Below are 20,347 nucleotides of genomic sequence, written 5' to 3' on the forward strand. Positions count from 1 at the left end.
TTCAATGTAAGTTACCCAGTTTTCAATGCCACTATCAAATGCTGTAATGGTTCCAATCATCGCCATCTTTGTTATGTTAATTTAGCCCAGTTTTTCCTTGTTTTCTTTTTAGCTAGTTTCTTGCAGTCACAGCACATTTCACTTGACTTACCTGTCCTTTCTGCTAGCACAACGAGCGCACTCCGTTTAGATGCGTTTGTCACTCCTTTTCATCTCCCTTCTCTCTCTTCTCCTCCGAGTGCTGTTATCAACTAAAACACGGCGTTCCGATAAGATGTAGGTTCATAATTTGCGTCGTCAATTTGTTGTGTATGTGGCCTGTTTACTCAACTATGTTATTAATAAAAACACAGGAGACGGGAGTTAAGTTTCATGGTTCTTTACTGGTAGAGTCCGAACTTTAACTCACACACATACAGATCCATACGCACCTAACAGTGCATGCAATGAAGTGTTACTACAACATAAAGTAGTCCCTTATTATAATGTAGGCTAACAATACAGTCTTGAATATGAGAGACCAGGTAATGAATGGGAGGCGGTGGCCTCGTTAAGACATTGGCAATTGCCACATGGATGGCAACCACCATCAGACTGAGGGACCATGTGGAGGGGTGAAGCCCTAGGCCTATTCAACCTGCGTTCAATGCCAAGCAGTTCCATATTAGTAAACTTGGCCTTCATGCTGGCCAGCTTTTCTGAGTCCAGTCTGTACACACAGGTGTGGACCAGTGAGCCAATTCTGGCAAAGTGGTGCTCGACCCCCATGCTTTGTGACTGTGGTGGAAAATGTGCACTTAGTGAGGCTTGGGAATTCACCCAGCAGGCGAGTGAACTCACATGTGGTAATGCTTGTTCTAGACAGAGTCGTCGTGGGGATCCAGCATTTTTGTTTTTGTTTCCAGCGATCTAAACTTAGCCAAAGTATCATGTTTTGCGTTGTTTACTGAAGCTGAATGCCATGCGTTGTGTCCGAATCCGGATCCTGTTGCCATTGGTGGCCTCTGCTGGTAGCAGCCTCGCTTTATTGGCCGTGTCACACAGGAAGTGCTACCCTACAAGTGTGTCCGTAGTGAACAATAGACAACCCTGGCAGCTGGAACCCATGGTGTTCACAGACCCCTAATGTCTCCATACGCTGGCATTGTTGAAGCTGCTTGGTGGTCAGCACTTCTTGGCGTTTGTACCAAAGCGTGTGTGGTAAAAACATAGACCTGCCATTGTCTGGTTCACAGCCACAGGCATGAGTCTGCTGGAGGCTCTGCTAACAGGGCTTATTGAGAGAGGGAAAGGAGGAGGAACGATGCAGATCTGACTGGCTGAGTGCAAACCATCTGCCATTTTAGCAAGCTCCCTATAGTCCTACACGGGTGACTTAGTGAGGGCTGTGAGAACTTGATCAGGCATTTGTTGCATAAAGAGTTCATTAAAAATAAAACAAGGTGGTGATCGCCCAGGAGAAATATTATAAGGTCCATTAGCTCTGAAGGCCTAGGAAAACCCAGGCCAGACAGGAAGAGCAACAGTTTGGCGCACTCAGACACAGATAGTCCAAAAGTCGGCAATAGGTGAGTTTTCAGAGTGACATATTTATCACATGCAGTTGGGTCTACTAATAGACTCACCAATCTGGCTGCAGTGGAACTACTAAGTGATGCTACGACATAGTAAAATTTGGTATTGTCCACAATGATTTCTCACAGCATGAACTGGGCTTCTGCCTGTGCAAACCATGCAGTGATGTGTTGCTTCCAAACAGGGACATAGCGACAGAAAATAGCGTCTATGGCAAGCACTAAAATTGCGCCCCTGCCCAAACATCTGACACCCATCTTTTAGATAACTTTACCATAATATCGGCTCAAAAATACAAGTCAAGCTTTTAATTAACAAATTATGGCACTACATGAAAATTATAACTGCACCTTCCTTGCTTTCACTGATGCAAATTGGTCTATGATGTGATCAAAGTCAGTTTTTTCAGTTTCTTCTCTTTCTACACTCAGCAGAGCAAGATCACAGAGTCTGCCTTGACCCATGGAGGCTCTCAAATACAAAAGTATTAGTTCTAACTTGCCGAATGATCTCTCACAGTTGGCGATGGAAACTGCGATGGTTAGCATTATCTGAATAGCAATGGCAAGATTGGGGAAGACGCTCTCATCTCCATACTGAACAATAAATTCAAAAAGCTCTTCAGGTCTTGATATTTTCATGTTGACCTGCCTTGATAGCAACATTCTGCAATCCAAAATTTTTTCATATAGCTGCTGTCCATCAACATCAGAGCTGTACAATTCGCCCAAATTTTCGCACTTCTTCTTTAGTTCGTTACTGTCGGCGCCGTAACACAGTCCCTCGACATCGAGAAGGAACCCAAACTTGGCATCAGTGTCGTGCAAATGAGCGAACCTTTCATCCATTTCTCTGTGAGGAAGGTCGAGTGTTCCCTTCATGACTCTTTCCATTTCCTCCTTAGCTATTAACCCAGCGTCTCTTGAGTTCTCATCAGCCATCCATTTCTTTCGTCTCTGACGTCTTTCCATTTCAATATTCCATTCTTGACAGAGACCGACTCCTTCTTCGAGTGACTCACTGACCGACATTTCTCTTTCATCATAGAAATGATCTCGGAAGGCTTTCAAATCCGGGGCAGCATCATGGAAGTTCATGCTAGGATTCTGCAGCCTCTTTTGAATACGGTCAATGCGAATGAGTACTTTGTTCCAAAATCCTAGCAAAATCAGAAAATTGTAACTCAACATGCGGTTGTACAGCTGCCTTGCGTCACTTCTTGTTTCACTGGTCTCGTTTTTATTGTCTATCATGCCCTGGAGAACTTGAAATATCTCCTCAAGGTACTTGTTAACAGGCTTCAGTGCTTCTGTCCTTGCACTCCACCTGGTTTCAGACTCTGACTCAACAACCACAGGCACAGTGTTTTTGAGTTTTTCCCAGTGCTGTGTTGAATGAGAGAAAAACACGTAGAGAGTTTCGATGGTTCCAAAAAACATGATCATCATTGTATCCCGCTTGGCTGCATGTACACCCACCAAGTTGAGTGAGTGATTGTCGCAATTCACAAACACTGCCAGGTTGTTCTTCTCACTTATTCTTTGATGAACACCACTTCTGTGTCCAGCCATCACAGCAGCATTGTCAAAGCACTGTGACCGATAATCTTGTAGCTCCATTTCATCCTACTCTAGCTGTTTCAAGATGTCTTCAACCAAGCTCTCAGCATCCTCCTGGCTTATCTGGATAAAACCAAGGAAGGACTCTCTAACACGGACTGTTTTCCTCTTAAAATCAACTTCCACATACCTCGTCAAGAAGTGGCGTGATTCTTGTCAAGATATCACCCCACTTCTGCTTTCCCTTCTCAATCCGTGACTGAGATACCGCGTCAATAGCTCTTCTGTTTCCAGCTAAATTTCTTTCCATTTCTTTCCACTGTGTGAAGCATTCCCGATGATTCTTGGCATTTTCATGAACACTAATCCTTTCAGGTGCTTTCCACTGGTTGAATCCACTTTCCTGCTCCAATGAGGATTGATGGTCTGACCAGGAATAGAGAAGACAACAGATACAAAATGCAGACTATTTAGAAGGGGAATAGACCAGCCATGAGCGAGTTGCTTCCTCACAACGACCATTTCCCAATTTCCTTTTGAACCAAGTTTTGTTCATTGAGCGGTTATTTGTTGGTAGGAAAGGCCCCTCACTGTTCTGGAAATACTTTGAACTCAGCTTTACTATTTCTGCTCTCAACGCGTCAGGCAGAATTGCTTTTCCAGTATCCTTGTCGAACTTCAGAAGTCCAATGTCATGCTGTTCAATCACTTCTGGTATGACAGTTTGAGGTTCTTTGACACCATCCAGTTCACTAGGTTCAGTGCTGTCAGGATCAAGCTCGTCAGGTAAAATCTCGTTAATAAACTCAACATCACCACCACCACCATCGTCTTCCTCTCCTGTCATGTCCACGTTCTCTGTGGCAGCCTCACTCTTAATCTCGTCATACTCAGATTTATCTGATTTGACTTCCTCCTCGGCTTGTGTCACATTTGTACATGTGCTTGATCCATCTTCGGATTCTAACAAACTTGTAGCAGGTGCAGGTGACTCCATGGAACATGTCGAACTACTTGTTCCTGGCTTTTCAAAGAAGGGCATGAAGAACTTGCTCGACTTCATGGCTTCCTCCGCCTCCAACTTTCGTCTCTTCCATCCTTCAGCACCACTTTCCTTCTTCTTCATGAAGAAACGTTTCATGGTCTTCTTACACAACGTTCTGAAATAAGGTCATCCTAGTGCTTCTCACCCATGATAATCAGATCATACATCTGAAGAAAATTCTTTTCTCACTATCCGAGGATGGCTTGTCTGACTTTAATAGAAACGCTCAGTGGTGCCCCCCTTCAAGTGGTGCCCAGGGCACGTGCCACACCTGCCATACCTGAGATACGCCACTGCTTCCAAAACTCCAGCAGCATCGAAACGACTGTGTTCGTCGAGATCTCGTTGAATAACTCTGGAATGGTCCAAGAGCATTGTGGTTGCCAATGTAGGATTTGGTCAATGAAACATTCAAGAGTCATTTTTTGTGCTTAACAGAAGCCGCAGTCCTTTACTTCCATTATGAACAAAGCAGAAGCTATCATCTAACACTGACGTCATGAGTTCAGACACTGTCTTTTAAAGTGAACAGAACAACACAATTACGGTATTTGTGAATTATGTAGAACAGTTTCTATTATGAATAATATGTCTCATCTGTCACCCATTACATTACCCTACACCATTACTGGAGTTGATAGACTTTAGGTTCAACAAAAACAAAAATGCTGGAGAACTTTCAACACTGCCCTCTACTGAAGCTACTAGTCACTGACAGTGAACTCGAAAAGCCTCCCTTTATTGCTACTTTTTGCCTTCTGCTAGTCAGCAAATCTTCTGTCCATGCTCGTATCCTTATCATGGGCCCTTATCTCATTATGATCACTCTCCTCATGCTTCCCACGGTCCACTCTCCTCTCCTATCAGATTCCTTCCTCTTCAGCACTTTATCTTAACCACATACCACTCCCAGCTTCTCACTTCATCCCCACTGCCCCCACCCACCCGCCTTCCCCCCTTTTAGCTTCACTTATCACCTGCCAGTTTGTACTCCATCGTTTCCCCCCTCCTTCTTATTCTGGCCTCTTCCCCATTCCTTTCCAGTCCTGATGAAGGGTCTGGGCCCAAGCTGTCAACTGTTTCTTTCTCTCCATAGGCGCTGCCTGACCTGCTGAGTTTCTTCAGCACTTTATGTGTGTTACTATTTTTTTTTCTATTTTTGTTTCAGATTCCAACATCTGCAGATTTATTTGTTTTCAATTACTTTATCTACTTTGAGCTGAAAATGAATGGAGATCCTCCTTCTGGCTTCAAGGTTTTCTGGAGAAATTCAGCCGGTGCTGTGGATCCTGACTATATAGAACTGCAGCTAAGCAAGCTGTGTGGAGGTTTTGAAGCTTTCATTGTATTGTCTTTTTCAACCCCGGGAGGATATTTAAAGTGGAGGCTATTCTGTCTATCTTTAACTTTCAGTGCATCATGTCATCAGTACTGAAATGATGTCTGTGTTCACGGAGCCAATACCTCATATGCACAAGCGCAGCTCTGTGGAATTGTGAACATGTATTAATCAGTATTGGGCAGCAGTCTGCCCTTTTAGGATCACTTCCCAACATGATACGTTCAGGACGGCAAATTGTGTCAATGGAATGAGTCATAGTTTCACATGAACCCACTCTGGCGAAAATTTGTCTGTCGACCCATGAGTCAACACCAGACAGAAACTTGCAACTCTGGAGCTGTAAGGCCCCATTGGTACTGCTGCTTTGGGAAAGTGAAGCAGGAAGTATAAAAACAAAGAGTAAATATAGGATATATATTTTTAAAAAGAGAAAGAACTATGATAGAATTAAAACATAGATAAAGATGTTATCTCTGCCACTTACGAATGTGTTATTTTATCTGTGGTTTCCGTATTGACAATGTTATCACCAATTCTAGATAGAACAGCCCATAATGAGACGTCTGGTTATAGGTAACCAAATGCTTTTGTACTTAGCTTGCCTGGTATTTAACAGATCCGTGATGAAATAGTTCTTTTAATTGCCATGTAGAGAACATGGTTTTCACATTTTAGAGGAACTTAAAGTAGAAACTGAAAACATAATTGACTCTAACCTTACATAGCTGAATGCATCACATCTTGAACAGTAACACATTTTGATGTGTAAATTAGCTTAACATTAGACCATCATGCTCAATTGAGTGATCAAAATTTTGAAATGATTCAACTACCTTGTCACTCTGCTGTTATAAAATATGTAAAATTATCATTTCAATTGGCTAAATCGATTCATAATGTTAATTACAATTTGATTTGCAATTACATTTATGATCCTACCTTTTCCGATTCACTTTAATAGAATGATGGGACATTTCTCCAGAAAGCAATTTTGAGAAGTAGGATCATCTAAAAATCATTGCAGAGTTATAATCTGAAAGCACAGCACATACTCAATCATTTCCACCAATGTAATATGTTGAGTGGGTCTACGCAATATTATCAGTATTCTAAAATTGCAACAAATTGACATATTGATGCTCAATATATCAAAAAAAAAACAGTAGCCAGAGGATTTAGGACCTTATTCAACTTCTTAGCAGAGTATGCACAGGCCAAGTCCCAGAGAAAGTCCAAGCACAGGCAAACCTTAAACTAAAATAAATAAATGAAGTTCAATTTGCTTTGTGACCACCAGTTTGTTAATTGTGTTGAAAGTACTTGTCTATCCCAAATCTGTATCTTCAGAACAAACCTCAATATAAATAATGGATTCACAGAGTTATACAGCATCAAAACAGTCTCTTCAGCCCAACTTGCTAACCAAGATGTCTATCTATACTAATCTCATTTCCCTGCATTTGGCCCATGTCACTCTAAACCTCCCAAGTGTCTTTTAATTGTTGCAATTATACCTGTTTCTACCACTTTCTCTGAAGTCAAGTCAAGTGAAATTTATTGTCATTTAACTACATATACCCTGTATTTTATATATACCATATATAGAAACAAAACAATGTTTCCTTGAACCAGGGTAATACACACTTGTAGCTCATTCCAAATACCCACCAACCTCCTGTGAGAAAAACCTGCCCCCTCCAATCTCTTTGGTATCTTTCCTCTTTCACCTCAAAACTTTGCCCTCTAGTTTGAGACTCTCACCCTGTGAAAAAGACTGCGACTATCTACATATCTATAATACTTATTATTTTATATAGTTCTATAAGGTCACCCTTCAATCTCCTTTGTTCCAGAGAAAACAGATGTAGCTATCCAATACATTTAAACTTTAGGCTTCAAATGCATTTAAACACTGCCTAATTTTCCCTTTTCTCTGGCCCCTTGCTGGAATCTCTAGTCTCTCTATTAGTGATTGATGCTGCCAAAGTGATCTCCCCATTCTCGTGTCTCTCAGCATTCTCTCAAACTTCTGCATAGTCTCCTTGATCCACTCTCTACCCAAATCCAATCTCCCCTAAGCATCCAAATCCTGTTCCCGCAAAATCCAAACTTGTTACTTCTGAAAGGAAGTTTTCATTCCTGATACTTGAGCAATGAAGTCAGCCACTTTTCAGGTCACAAAAACATTAATGAGATCCCTGATGTTCATATCCATATGTTCTCCCCTGCCCCAGGCTTTCTGGATTTAGATGTGCCACTGCATTCCAACCAACCATTTCATAAATGACTGTGCTAATGGGTGTCTGGCTTCTTCTTTGTGCTTGGTAAATAGGGGCAGGTAAAGTGGAATTGTTGATGGTTTTTGTCACTATCAGCTGAATATCTGTGTTTCACTTACCTCAGCCTGCATGGCCATACATCAGGTGAATTTTAAGGAGAGTGAAAATCCTGGAGAGAGCATGGAATGATATTCTAGAATACTATATAAAAAGACATTCTTAACTTCAAATAAACTGATTCCTAAGCTCTGGAACCTGGGCCTTAGCACTCAGATCTGCAACTGGATCTTCAACTTCCTCACAAACAGGACCCAGGCTGGAAAAACAGAGGACAAGCTCTCCTCTACAATCACTCTGAGCACCGGTGCCCCACAAGGCTGTGTACTCAGCCCCCTGCTGTACTCACTGTACACCCATGATTGTGTAGCCAAGTTGCCATCGAACTCAATATATAAGTTTGCTGATGACACAATTGTAGGCCGTATCTCGGGTAATGAGAGTTTGAGTACAGAGAGGAAATTAAGAACCTGGTGGCATGGTGCAAAGGCAATAACCTATCCCTCAACGTCAGCAAGATGAAGGAATTGGTTGTTGACTTCAGAAGGAGTAGCGGACCACATGACCCAATTTACATCGGTGGTGCGCAAGTGGAACAGGTCAAAAGCTTTAAGTTCCTCGGGGTCAATATCACAAATGACCTGACTTGGTCCAAACAAGCAGAGTCCACTGCCAAGAAGGCCCACCAGCGCCTTTACTTCCTGAGAAAACTAAAGAAATTTGGCCTGTCCCCTAAAATCCTCACTAATTTTTATAGATGCACCGTAGAAAGCATTCTTCTAGGGTGCATCACAACCTGGTATGGAAGTTGTCCTGTCCAAGACTGGAAGAAGCTGCAGAAGATCGTGAACACAGCGCAGCACATCACACAAACCAATCTTCCGTCCTTGGACTCACTTCTCACCGCACGCTGTCGGAGCAGTGCTGCCAGGATAATCAAGGACATGACCCACCCAGCCAACACACTTTTCGTCCTTCTTCCCTCTGGGAGAAGGCTCAGGAGGTTGAAGACTCGTATGGCCAGATTTGGGAACAGCTTCTTTCCAACTGTGATAAGACTGCTGAAAGGATCCTGACCCGGATCTGGGCCATACCCTCCAAATATCCGGACCTGCCTCTCGGTTTTTTTGCATTACCTTACTTTCCATTTTTCTATTGTCTACTTATGATTTATAACTTACATTTTTAATATTTACTATCGACTTGTAATCTAGGGAGCAGGAAGCGCAGAATCAAATATTGCTGTGATGATTGTACGTTCTAGTATCAATTGTTTGGCGACAATGAAGTATAAAGTATCCCTAACAATTCCTTTGGGGAAACTGGGAAGTAGTGTCACTACCCCGTGACGGGGATAAAGAAAGCAGCAGAAATAGAAAACACTTTGGAGTCCAGTATTGTTATAAACTACTAATATTTATTAGTGACTGTGCAATACAGTAATATCAATGTAAATATATCACACAGGTTAGCAATTATTATATATAAAAGTAAGTGTGGAAATATTTATGTATGAAAACCAAGGTTCTTTAAGTCTAGGGGTAAAAAGATATAGTCTTACGATGTTGAGTAACGCTCAGTTCGTGGTGTTTAGTTGAGTAGTGATGAAGAGAGAGAGAGAGAGAGAGAGAGAGAGAGAGAGAGAGAGAGAGAGTGAGTTGAGTCCTCAGGTGAGCTGATACCATTGATCTTCTCGTTGTCCTCCGAAATCCTTTACAAGTCACCGACTGTGACTTTAACCGGGGGACCAGTCTTCTGTGGTGGAGCTATCACCCAGACGAGGGTGGACACAAAGACAATTCCCCACCAGTCAACCCCTTCTCCTCAAACTGGAATAGCAATTTGGATCGATCCGCCTGATCGATCCTCCAAAACCCACTTTCTCTGCGGGCACACCAATGCTCATTCAGTGTCCAGAGCATGTGTCTGAGGTCTGTATCATCTGACCTCCCATTTATTTCTCTGTGCTGAGCATCACCTGTCATTCAGAGTCCCTCCTTCCTTTATCTGTGAAGAAATGCACAAGCAGGCAACAAGTCCTTGAAAGTAACGTCAACAACTTGCCAAAAATTATAACATCGAGTGTCCATTAAATAACACTGTATTCGGTCACCATAGCAACCTTCGAGCTGCTCGGTGCTGTTTCCAACTCCAAACTCAGTAAAAATCCAAAGTTTCTTCCAATGCCTCAAAGTGACAGTCCAACCGTTAATCCGTCTCTCTCTCACTTTTCAAAAGCAACATATCGGTGGTAAATAACTCTCTCTCTGTCTCTCTTCAAACAGTTAATAGGGGCACTTCTGGATCCCCTCACAGCAGAAAAATATCTGGAGAGACTAGACGTTTGAACAGGAAAAACACCAGGTATACTTCGGAATAGCACTATCAGTTGCAAACAGCCAAGTCTGTCATCGAGGTACCATTCTGATTAGTTTATAAAATTGCAATAAAAAGAACATCCTACCATTCTAAGTGCATACCACGTCTTCTGCTTTACTAGTCTATTTCTCTAGCAGAATATAATCTGCTCTATATTGTGTCAGTGAAATTGCAACAAACACATTGACTTCCCATTAAATGATACATGCAGAATACTGCCTAAGTGGCTGCCTGTTCTCTGCTCATGCAGATCACTTAATACAGTGTCTGCGCATTCGGATGCTAGCTTTCCACTGTATTCTCGTCAGCTAGCGGACCATGACTACTTAGCTCTGTATCCTCTATTATATGACTCAACGGCCCGTAGCATAGCAGTTCATGCACCAGAGATCCGGGTTCAACTCCACTGCTGTCTGTAAGTAGTTTGTATGTTCTTCCCGTGATTGCGTGTTTTTCCTTTGGGTGCTCCGGTTTCCTCCCACATTCCAGGGACATAAGGTTAGTAGGTTAATTAGACACAGAGGTGTAACTGGGTCACGTGAGCTTGTTCAGCCAGAAGGACCTGTTACTGTCTTGTATTCCTAAACAAAAATTAAAGAGATTGATTACTTTGTCTGAATTATCCTCTGGTAAAAGGAACGGTTGGAACTTGGCATTAAATCAAGAAGAATTGGCTTGGAATTAATTCAGTGAGGATTTTGTATTTGACCTTAAATACAAAAGACCCATGGCAGAGCAGGATAGGATTCAGCAGGTGCAAACTTTTCCTGAAATTATGGGACATCAACACAACTAACATTGTTTCAAAAATAGAAAATAGCAAAAACGTTCGGTATGTTAGGCAACATCAGAGGACAGAGAAAGTCAATAACCTTACATCAGAACTTAAAAAGCGAGGGAACCAATTTGTTTAATTTGCAGAAAGGAGCAAGAGTAGTGAGAGAACATCTGTGTAGGGTGGAGGCCAATTTATTTAGGAAACATAAATGCTTTCATCAAAGGAGTGCCCCTTGTCCTTTAGGTGTAGATACACAGCTGAGTCTTGACCTGAGGTGTTAGCCCTCCTATGTTGGGCTATCCGTTCGTGAAGTGGTTGTTTTGTCTCGCTGCTATACAGATCTGTGCAGGATAACAATGTGCACATTTTGGTCAGGGGGGACAGGTGGTTTGAAAGCAGGGATAAAGAAGCATCTTTGTCAAACTGGAAAACCCATCCCTGAACAGAAGGGGTGGGTACGACACCACCTATCGGCTACGTACAATGCAGTCCTAACATCTCTACCCCTCCATCTCTACAAGAGTTCACACCCCCATTCATGCAAAGGTAAGACTAATGACCCTCTCATTACCCCTATGACTCTTAATGACCCTCATGTGATTGCTATACCTTTAAACAACACATAGAGTTTATAAGCCGGAAAACTACCCATCATGGATCAGAACTGAAGAGGCCACTTGGATCAGTGATGCAACATCCTCTTGACAACACTGCAAGTCCAGTTGCCTTGATTTACTACTGCTTGATATAAGTTATGCTTGTTTCCTCACTTCTTTAGTCATTTATTTCTGATAAATGATTATTGATCAGCAATGGTGAATCTGTTACCTTCTCCATAGATGTCTCACATTACGATCAACATTTATGTTTTGATTCAAATTTCCTGCAACTCTTGTCTTTTACAACAACTGGTGCATATGTCAAAGATAAACAATGCTTTTTTGCTACAGCACCAGAATGTATCCAACAAGACATGCAACACCAGAAGCGGAAGCCTGTGGAGAACAATGATATATACTGTAGAAGTATTCGACCAGATACGTGACAATAGAAAGCAACCCTTGAATCCCCCAAATGTACGCTTGTGGTTATCATTGATTGGAAATTTAACCGGCATAGTTACATTGATATTTAACAGGTCTGAAGCTAGGTATTTGGATGCTCCGCGCACCTTCCTACCTCCTACAAGGTACAAGTCGGGTGTGGCAGAATATTCACCATTTACCTGGGTACTAGCGGAGTACAAAAGCCCAGTTCCTCTCAGGGCAAGGAACCTTGATTGTCACAATAGCCACATTTATAGGCACTCATTGCTTTACAAGCAGCAGTCTATGGAAAAAATGCATACAATATACTAGATGGATTACAAAGCTTCATGACAGCACCCACCAATTCATATCTACATTCACTTACAGAAATCCAGGCCAGGATAATACAGACAAGTGTGAGGTATTGCACATTGGAAGGACAAACCAAGGTAGAACGTACAGGGTTAATGGTAAGGCACTGAGGAGTGCAGTGGAACAGAGGGATCTGGGAATACAGATACAAAATTCCCTAAAAGTGGCGTCACAGGTAGATAGGGTCATAAAGAGAGCTTTTGGTACATTGGCCTTTATTAATCAAAGTATTGAGTATAAGAGCTGGAATGTTATGATGAGGTTGTATAAGGCATTGGTGAGGCCGAATCTGGAGTATTGTGTTCAGTTTTGGTCACCAAATTACAGGAAGGATATAAATAAGGTTGAAAGAGTGCAGAGAAGGTTTACAAGGATGTTGCCGGGACTTGAGAAACTCAGTTACAGAGAAAGGTTGAATAGGTTAGGACTTTATTCCCTGGAGTGTAGAAGAATGAGGGGAGATTTGATAGAGGTATATAAAATTATGATGGGTATAGATAGTGAATGCAAGCAGGCTTTTTCCACTGAGGCAAGGGGAGAAAAAAACCAGAGGACATGGGTTTAGGGTGAGGGGGGAAAAGTTTAAAGGGAGCATTAGTGGGGGCTTCTTCACAAAGAGAGTGGTGGGAGTATGGAATGAGCTGCCAGATGAGGTGGTAAATGTGGGTTCTTTTTTAACATTTAAGAATAAATTGGACAGATACATGGATGGGAGGTGTATGGAGGGATATGGTCCATGTGCAGGTCGGTGGGACTAGGCAGAAAATGGTTCGGCACAGCCAAGAAGGGCCAAAAGGCCTGTTTCTGTGCTGTAGTTTTCTATGGTTTGTATGGTTTCTATGGATGTGTACCTCCTCCAAATCACACACCACTGTTACCTGGAAAAATATTGCTGTTCCTTCAACAGAACCGATTAAAAATCCTGTAAATCCCAACTAAATAACATCCAAGATATACCTTCACAAGATCTGGGAAGTTCTAGATTAAAGCTCACCAGTCTCCTATCATGGATAATTTTGGATAAGACCTTAAGATACAGGAGCAGAATTAGGCCATTTGGCCCATCAAATCTGCCTCACCATTTCATCAAGGCTGATCTAATTTGCCCCTCAGCTCCAATCTCCTGCCTTCTCCCCCTATCCCGTCATGCATTGACCAACCAGGAATCTATCAACCTCTGCCTTAATTATACATAAAGATTTGGCCTCCACAGCTGCCTGTGGCAAAGAATTCCACAGATTCACCACCCTCTGGCTAAAGAAATTCCTCTTGATCTCCAAACTAAAATGACACCACATTATTCTGAAGCTGTGTCCTCTGGTATTAGACCCTCCCACCATAGGAAACTTCCTCTCCTCATTCACTCTATCAAGGCCTTTCACCATTCAATAGGTTTCAATGAGATTACCCCTCATTCTTCTGAATTCTAGTGAATACAGGCCCAGAGCCATCAGATGCTCTTCATAAGACAAGTCATTCAATCCTGGATTAATTTCCATGAACCTCCTTTGAACCCTCTCCAGTTTCAGCACGTTCTTTCCAAGATAAAGAAGTTCAAACCTGCTCACAATACTCCAAGTGAGGCCTCACCAGTGCTTTATAAACTTTCAGCATTACATCTTTGCTTTTAAGTTCTAGTCCTCTTGAAATGAATGCTAACATTGTACTTGTCTTTCTCACCACAGACTCAACCTGCAAATTAGTGTTTAGGGAATCCTGCACAAGGATGCCCAAATCCCTTTGCACCTTAGTTTTTTTTTTGTATTTTCTCTCCATTTATAAAATAATCAACCCTTTCATTTCTTCTACCAAAGTGCATGACCACACACTTCCTGACATTGTATTCCATCTTTCCATCTGCCATGTCTTCGTCCACTCTCCTAATCTGTCCAAGTCTTTCCTTAGCCAATCTACTTCCTCAAAACTACCTGGCCTTCTACCTACCTTAATGTTGTCTGCAAACTTTGCAACAAAGCCATCAATTCCATCATCAAAATCATTGACATATAATGTAAAAAGAATCGGTCCCAACACACACCCCTGTAGAACACAACCAGTCACTGACAACCAGCTAGAAAAGGCTCCATTTATTCCCAGTCTTTGCCTTCTGTCAGACAGCCTCTGCTTTATCCATGCTAGAGTCTTTCCTGTAATACCATGGGCTCATAGCTTGTTAAGCAGCCTCATCTGTGACAACTTGTCAAAGGCCTTCTGAAAATCCAAGTATACATCAACCAATTCTCCTTTGTCTTTCCTGCTTGTTAGTTCTTCAAAGAATTCCAACAGATTTGTCAGGCAAGCTTTCCTTTGAGGAAACCATGTTGACTATGGCCTATTTTATTATGTACCTTCAAGTACCCTGAGATCTTATACTTAATATCAACTCCAATATCTTCCAAACCACTGAAGTCAGACTAACTGGCCTATAATTTCCTTTCTTCTGCCTCTCTCCTTTCTTGAAGAGTGGAGTGACATTTTCAATTTTCTAGTCTTCTGGAATCACTCCATAAGAAACTCCATCACTCACTAAGAAATAATTACCAGCATTAGTACCATCTCCATGTTGTAAAGGAAAAAAACAAATAAAAGTAACCTTAAATAACATCTAAAATTATTTTTTAGAACTGGATACTTACAATTGTTGCACCAGACAATCAGCTTGCATTACACATTTAATACTCAGGATAATTTATATTTATGACTAATCTTTGAACTTTTCATTTATCTAATGTCATTATTTTAGATTTATTTTTGAGTTATACAAGAGGTCCCATGATCTCATAATATCTGTCAATTTTAAGGATGGGAAAAAATGAACTAGTAATTTAAACTAAAACAAAGTGTACTTCTGCATTTGACCTCAAAATGGTTTCCTTGATATATTCAGTAATATATTCAAAATATTCAGTAACTTTTTTTCTGACCCAAAAAAGAGAAAATCATATCAGTAGCATTAAATGATGAGTATTTTCTGATAATTCTATTCTACTCCATGTATTTGGCTCAATGGAATTGAACTTGCAAAGTTAATGACAATTAGTGACTGTTATTTTAATGTGTAATTACTGCTGGTGTCAAAGATAAAGGTCTCCTTTATTTCATTCTGCAACTTTCTAATCACACATTTCTCCCAGGAAGCAATGTAAACCCACTTGTCTATTAACACAATATTAAAACATATTAATTAAATATTGCAGCTATAAAATTGTGTTCCCGAAATTTAATATACCAGGTATCCAAACACTCTGCATTTTTCTCTCTTTCTCTGTGCGCATTGGGGTTGATCTTTTTTTTAATTGAGTTCTTTCAGGTTCCTTGCATTGTGACTGCTTGTAAGCAAGCAAATCTGAAGGTTGTATAATTCATACATTTTTTAGTAATAAATGTACTTTGAATACTTTGAGTTTCAGCCCCATTATCTAAGAAAAGCTGTGCTGGCATTGGAGAGGATCCAAAGGAGGTTCACGAGAATGATCCCAGGAATGAAAGGGTCAACATTTGAAGAGTGTTTGATGGCTCTGCGCTTGTACATGTTGGAGTTTAGAAGGATGAAGGGGGATCTCATGGTGCCCAGGTCCGCAGGAGGATGGAGGCCCTACAGAGACTACAGAAGGCACAACAATGCCACAACCGCCGACAGATACCCAGTACCCTTCATCCAGGACATCCAGGACTTCACGGCGAACCTGCACGGAGCGACCATCTTCTCGAAAATCGACTTGGTCAGGGGATACCATCAGATCCCAGTGCACCCCGACGACGTGCCCAAGACAGCCCTCATCACCCCGTTTGGCTTTTTCAAATTCCTGAGGATGCCCTTCAGTCTCAAGAATGCTGCCCAAACTTTCCAAAGGCTCATGGACTCGGTGGGACGCGGCCTGGATTTCATTTGACGATGACCTGGTGGCCAGCAGTTCGCACCAAGAGCACGTGGCACATTTGCACCAGCTCTGCCAATGCCTGAGCAACCACGGACTGGTAATCAATCCAGCGAAGTGCCAGTTTGGGCTGACGGAGATCGACTTCTTGGGCCACAGGGTCAATCGCCATGGCGCAGTTCCCCTACCGGACAAAGTCCAGGCCGTCTGCCAGTTCCCCAAACCCAGCATGGTCAAGGGCCTGCAAGAGTTCGTAGGGATGGTTAACTTTACCATTGGTTCGTGCCAGTGGCGGCACACATCATGAGACCCTTGTTCAGCCTGATGGCTGGCAAGGCCAAAGAAGTGGCATGGGATGTGGAGTCTACGGAGCCATTTGAGCAGGCCAAGGTGGCGCTGGCAAAGGCGGCCCTCCTAGTGCCCCCGAGAGTCAATGTACCCACGGCACTCACAGTCGACGCTTCCGACACGGCAGTCGGCGGAGTCCTGGACCAGCTCGTTGAGGACTAGTAGCGACCACTTGCTTTCTTCAGCCGGCACCTACGGCCACCAGAGGTCACCTCTACAGCGGCCGTACGAGGGACCCTTCAAGATGATCCGGCACAACGGAACCACGTGTGTCATGGAGGTGGGTGGCCGGGAACAGACTTTTACATTGGACTGCCTCAAACCGGCGCACTTGGACATTGAGCATCCAGTGAGGGTACCCTCACCACGCCAGCGAGGCCGGCCACCCAGGCAAGCCACATCGACTGGGGGATCCACTCTCCCGATGGACGTTTCTGCGGGGGGAGGTGTGACGGCCCGCACAGGCGGGTCTCGAACTGCCATTGGGAGCCGCAAACAGACACGCGGTAGCCCACTTGGAACTACACACTCAGGGTGGACCTTCCGGGAATAGTCTGATGCCACGTCCGCCCCTCGGGTCACAGGTGCCCATGAGAGGGGCGATCTAAGTGCGCGATTTTGAATCAGTAAGGGCATTCTGAGTTCAGCTCTCTCTGCCTCCGTGTGTTTCTTTAGCAGTGCATTTGCGTGCGCGACTACTATATATATGTATATGAGGAAAAATTTCTTTAGCCAGGCTGTAGAACTCATTTCTACAGACAACTGTGCAGGTCACATCATTAGGTATATTAAGGCAGAGGTTGTTAGGTTCTTGATTAATCAGGGCATAAAATGTCTCAAGGAGAAGGCAGGAGAATTGGGTTGTAAAGGATAATGAATCAGCCATGACGGAATAGCGAATCAGTCTCAATGTGCCAAATGGCCTAATACTGCTCCTATGTCTAATGGTCTTGTGATCAAATCATTAGTCTGGCAGGCAGAAAGCACATGTTAACTATGAGTTATATTGAGAAAAATATTGGTTCAAAGAACCACTGGGACTTTCCAGTTAAGTGTGAAGTGGTTCATTTTGGTAGGTCAAATATGATGGCAGAATATAGTATTAATGGTAAGACTCTTGGCAGTGTGGAGGATCAGAGGGATCTTGGGGTCTGAGTCTATAGGACACTCAAAGCCGCTGCGCAGGTTGACTCTGTGGTTAAGAAGGCATACGGTGTATTGGCCTTCATCAAGCGTGGAATTGAATTTAGAAGCCAAGAGGTAATGTTGCAGCTATATAGGATCCTGGTCAGACCCCACTTAGAGTACTATGCTCAGTTCTGGTCACCTTGTTACAGGAAGAATGTGGAATCCATAAAAATAGTGCAGAGGAGATTGGCGAGCATGCCTTATGAAAACAGGTTGAGTGAACTCGGTCTTTTCTCCTGGGAGCGACGGAGGATGAGAGGTGACCTTATAGAGGTGTATAAGATGATGAGAGGCATTGATCGTGTGGATAGTCAGAGGGTTTTTCTCAGGGCTGAAATGGTTGCCACAAGTGGACACAGGTTTAAGGTGCTGGGGAGCAGGTACAGAGGAGATATCAGGGGTAAGTTTTTTACTCAGAGAGTGGTGAGTGTGTGGAATGGGCTGCCGGCAATGGTGGTGGAGGTGGATATGATAGGGTCTTTTAAGAGACTTTTGGATAGGTACAAGGAGCTTAGGAAAATAGAGGGCTATATGTGAGCCTAGTAATTTCTAAGGTAGGGACATGTTTAGCACAATTTTGTGGGCCGAAGGGCCTGTATTGTGCTGTAGGTTTTCTTTGTTTCTATGTTTCACTAGGCAAACATATCATCTAGAAGATCTTCTCTAAGGGCCATCTCCCCCCAAACAGAACCAGTTTGCAATGAGACTGCCAGCATTAGTAGCTGCTGTTCTCAGTAAAACAAGTGAACAGGTGATCTAACAACATTCCTCAAATGGACATTACAACCTGTAAGTAAAAAGATAGCTTTGTTCAAAATGATAATTTGAATATGGAGCTGGGTGCAGATGGAATGTTTCCTCTCTCACTGTGTGCTGCTCTACCTACACATTGGCAGTAATCCATCATGATCACAGTCACTGCCAGTCTTTATCTTTACTGCTCTTGTACTGTGTTTCCTTGTCCAATCACACCCTTCCTGGTTTGTCCCTTAACATAATCTCCATATGGCTGTGGAGTGCGACTGATTATGAAGTGATAAACAAGAGAAATTCTGAGGATGCTGCAAACGTATGTGTTGATTCTGAGTGTCTGCGTTATCCACAAGTGAACTGCTTGGTGATAACATTTATATATCCACAGTTCACTGATTAGATGATATTGAGGCCCTAGCACCAATTTACATACATTGTGAGTTTTCATGCAAACGTTTTTCCTTGCACCTCGAGAGGCAGTTTGGGATAAGAATGAATTTTTACTTGATTTGATTAAATACAGGAAAATGTCTATTATAGCAGCGGTCCTCAACCACCGGGCTGCGAGGAAACAATATGAGTCAGCTGCACTTTTCCTTATTCCCTGTCACGCACTGTTGAACGTGAACATAGGGTTGTTAACTATCCTGTAATGGCCGGGACATCCCGTATATTGGGCTAAATTGGTTTGTCCCATACGGGATCACCCTTGTCCCGTATTTCCCCCCGCTAAGGTAGAGCGTTCCTATGAAAACTTTCGTGCCAAAATGGCATAAAGCGAAGAAGCAATTACCATTAATATATGTGGGAAAAATTTTTGAGCATTCCCAGACCCAAAAAATAACCTACCAAATCATACCAAATAACACATAAAACCTAAAATAACACTAACATATAGTAAAAGCAGGAATGATATGATAAATACACAGCCTATATAAAGTAGAAATAATGTATGTATAGTGTAGTCAGGAAGATTAAGCCAAAACCAATTTGTGGGAAGAAAATCGGCACGTACGCGCATGCGCATGTCACATGTGCGCACGTCACGCATGCGCACACAGGTGCCCGCGCAAGGCTTCATGGTCATGGCAGTCTTTCTTGGGATAAACACAAGTGTCCCGTATTTGACTGCTACTTTTGTCCCTTATTTGGGAGTGAGAAAGTTGGCAACCCTACTTGAATACCGCCCCCCCCCCCCCACCCGCCCACCAGATGGCTGGTCTGCAAGAATATTGTCCATATTAAACCGGTCCGCGGTGCAAAAAAGTTTGGGGACCCCTGCTTTTGATACAAAGTATACCCTTTGATGTTAAATGTCCAATTATGACCTTCTTTCAGCCACGACTCAGTGATGCTCACGTCATACTGACCAGCCTCTAATTGTGCCATGAGTTCTTCCACCTTATTCCGAATGCTACGCGCATTTTAAATACAACATCTTCAGTCCGGCATTCTTCGCCCTTCTGAATTTTGCTTCTGTGGTACAATTTAACCCTTGGCTCTGTCTGCATTTGTACCCAGTCATTGGCTTGTCCTTCTTTACATTCATATCACACGCACCAGCTACTTGTAAACTTGCTTGCTCATCCTCAGCTCTACCATATTGGTTCCCATCCCCCTGTTATGTTAGTTAAAACCACTCCCATTAAGCTAATATCATTTTTATTCCATTAAATGAACCATATAAGTGTTCATATTTAACATCAAAGCCACAGAAATATTAACATAAATGTTCTTTACCAAGTTAGGAATCAATTTTGGGGAAG

Source organism: Mobula birostris, chromosome 2, assembly GCF_030028105.1.
Source record: "Mobula birostris isolate sMobBir1 chromosome 2, sMobBir1.hap1, whole genome shotgun sequence".
Classification (NCBI taxonomy): Eukaryota; Metazoa; Chordata; class Chondrichthyes; order Myliobatiformes; family Myliobatidae; genus Mobula; species Mobula birostris.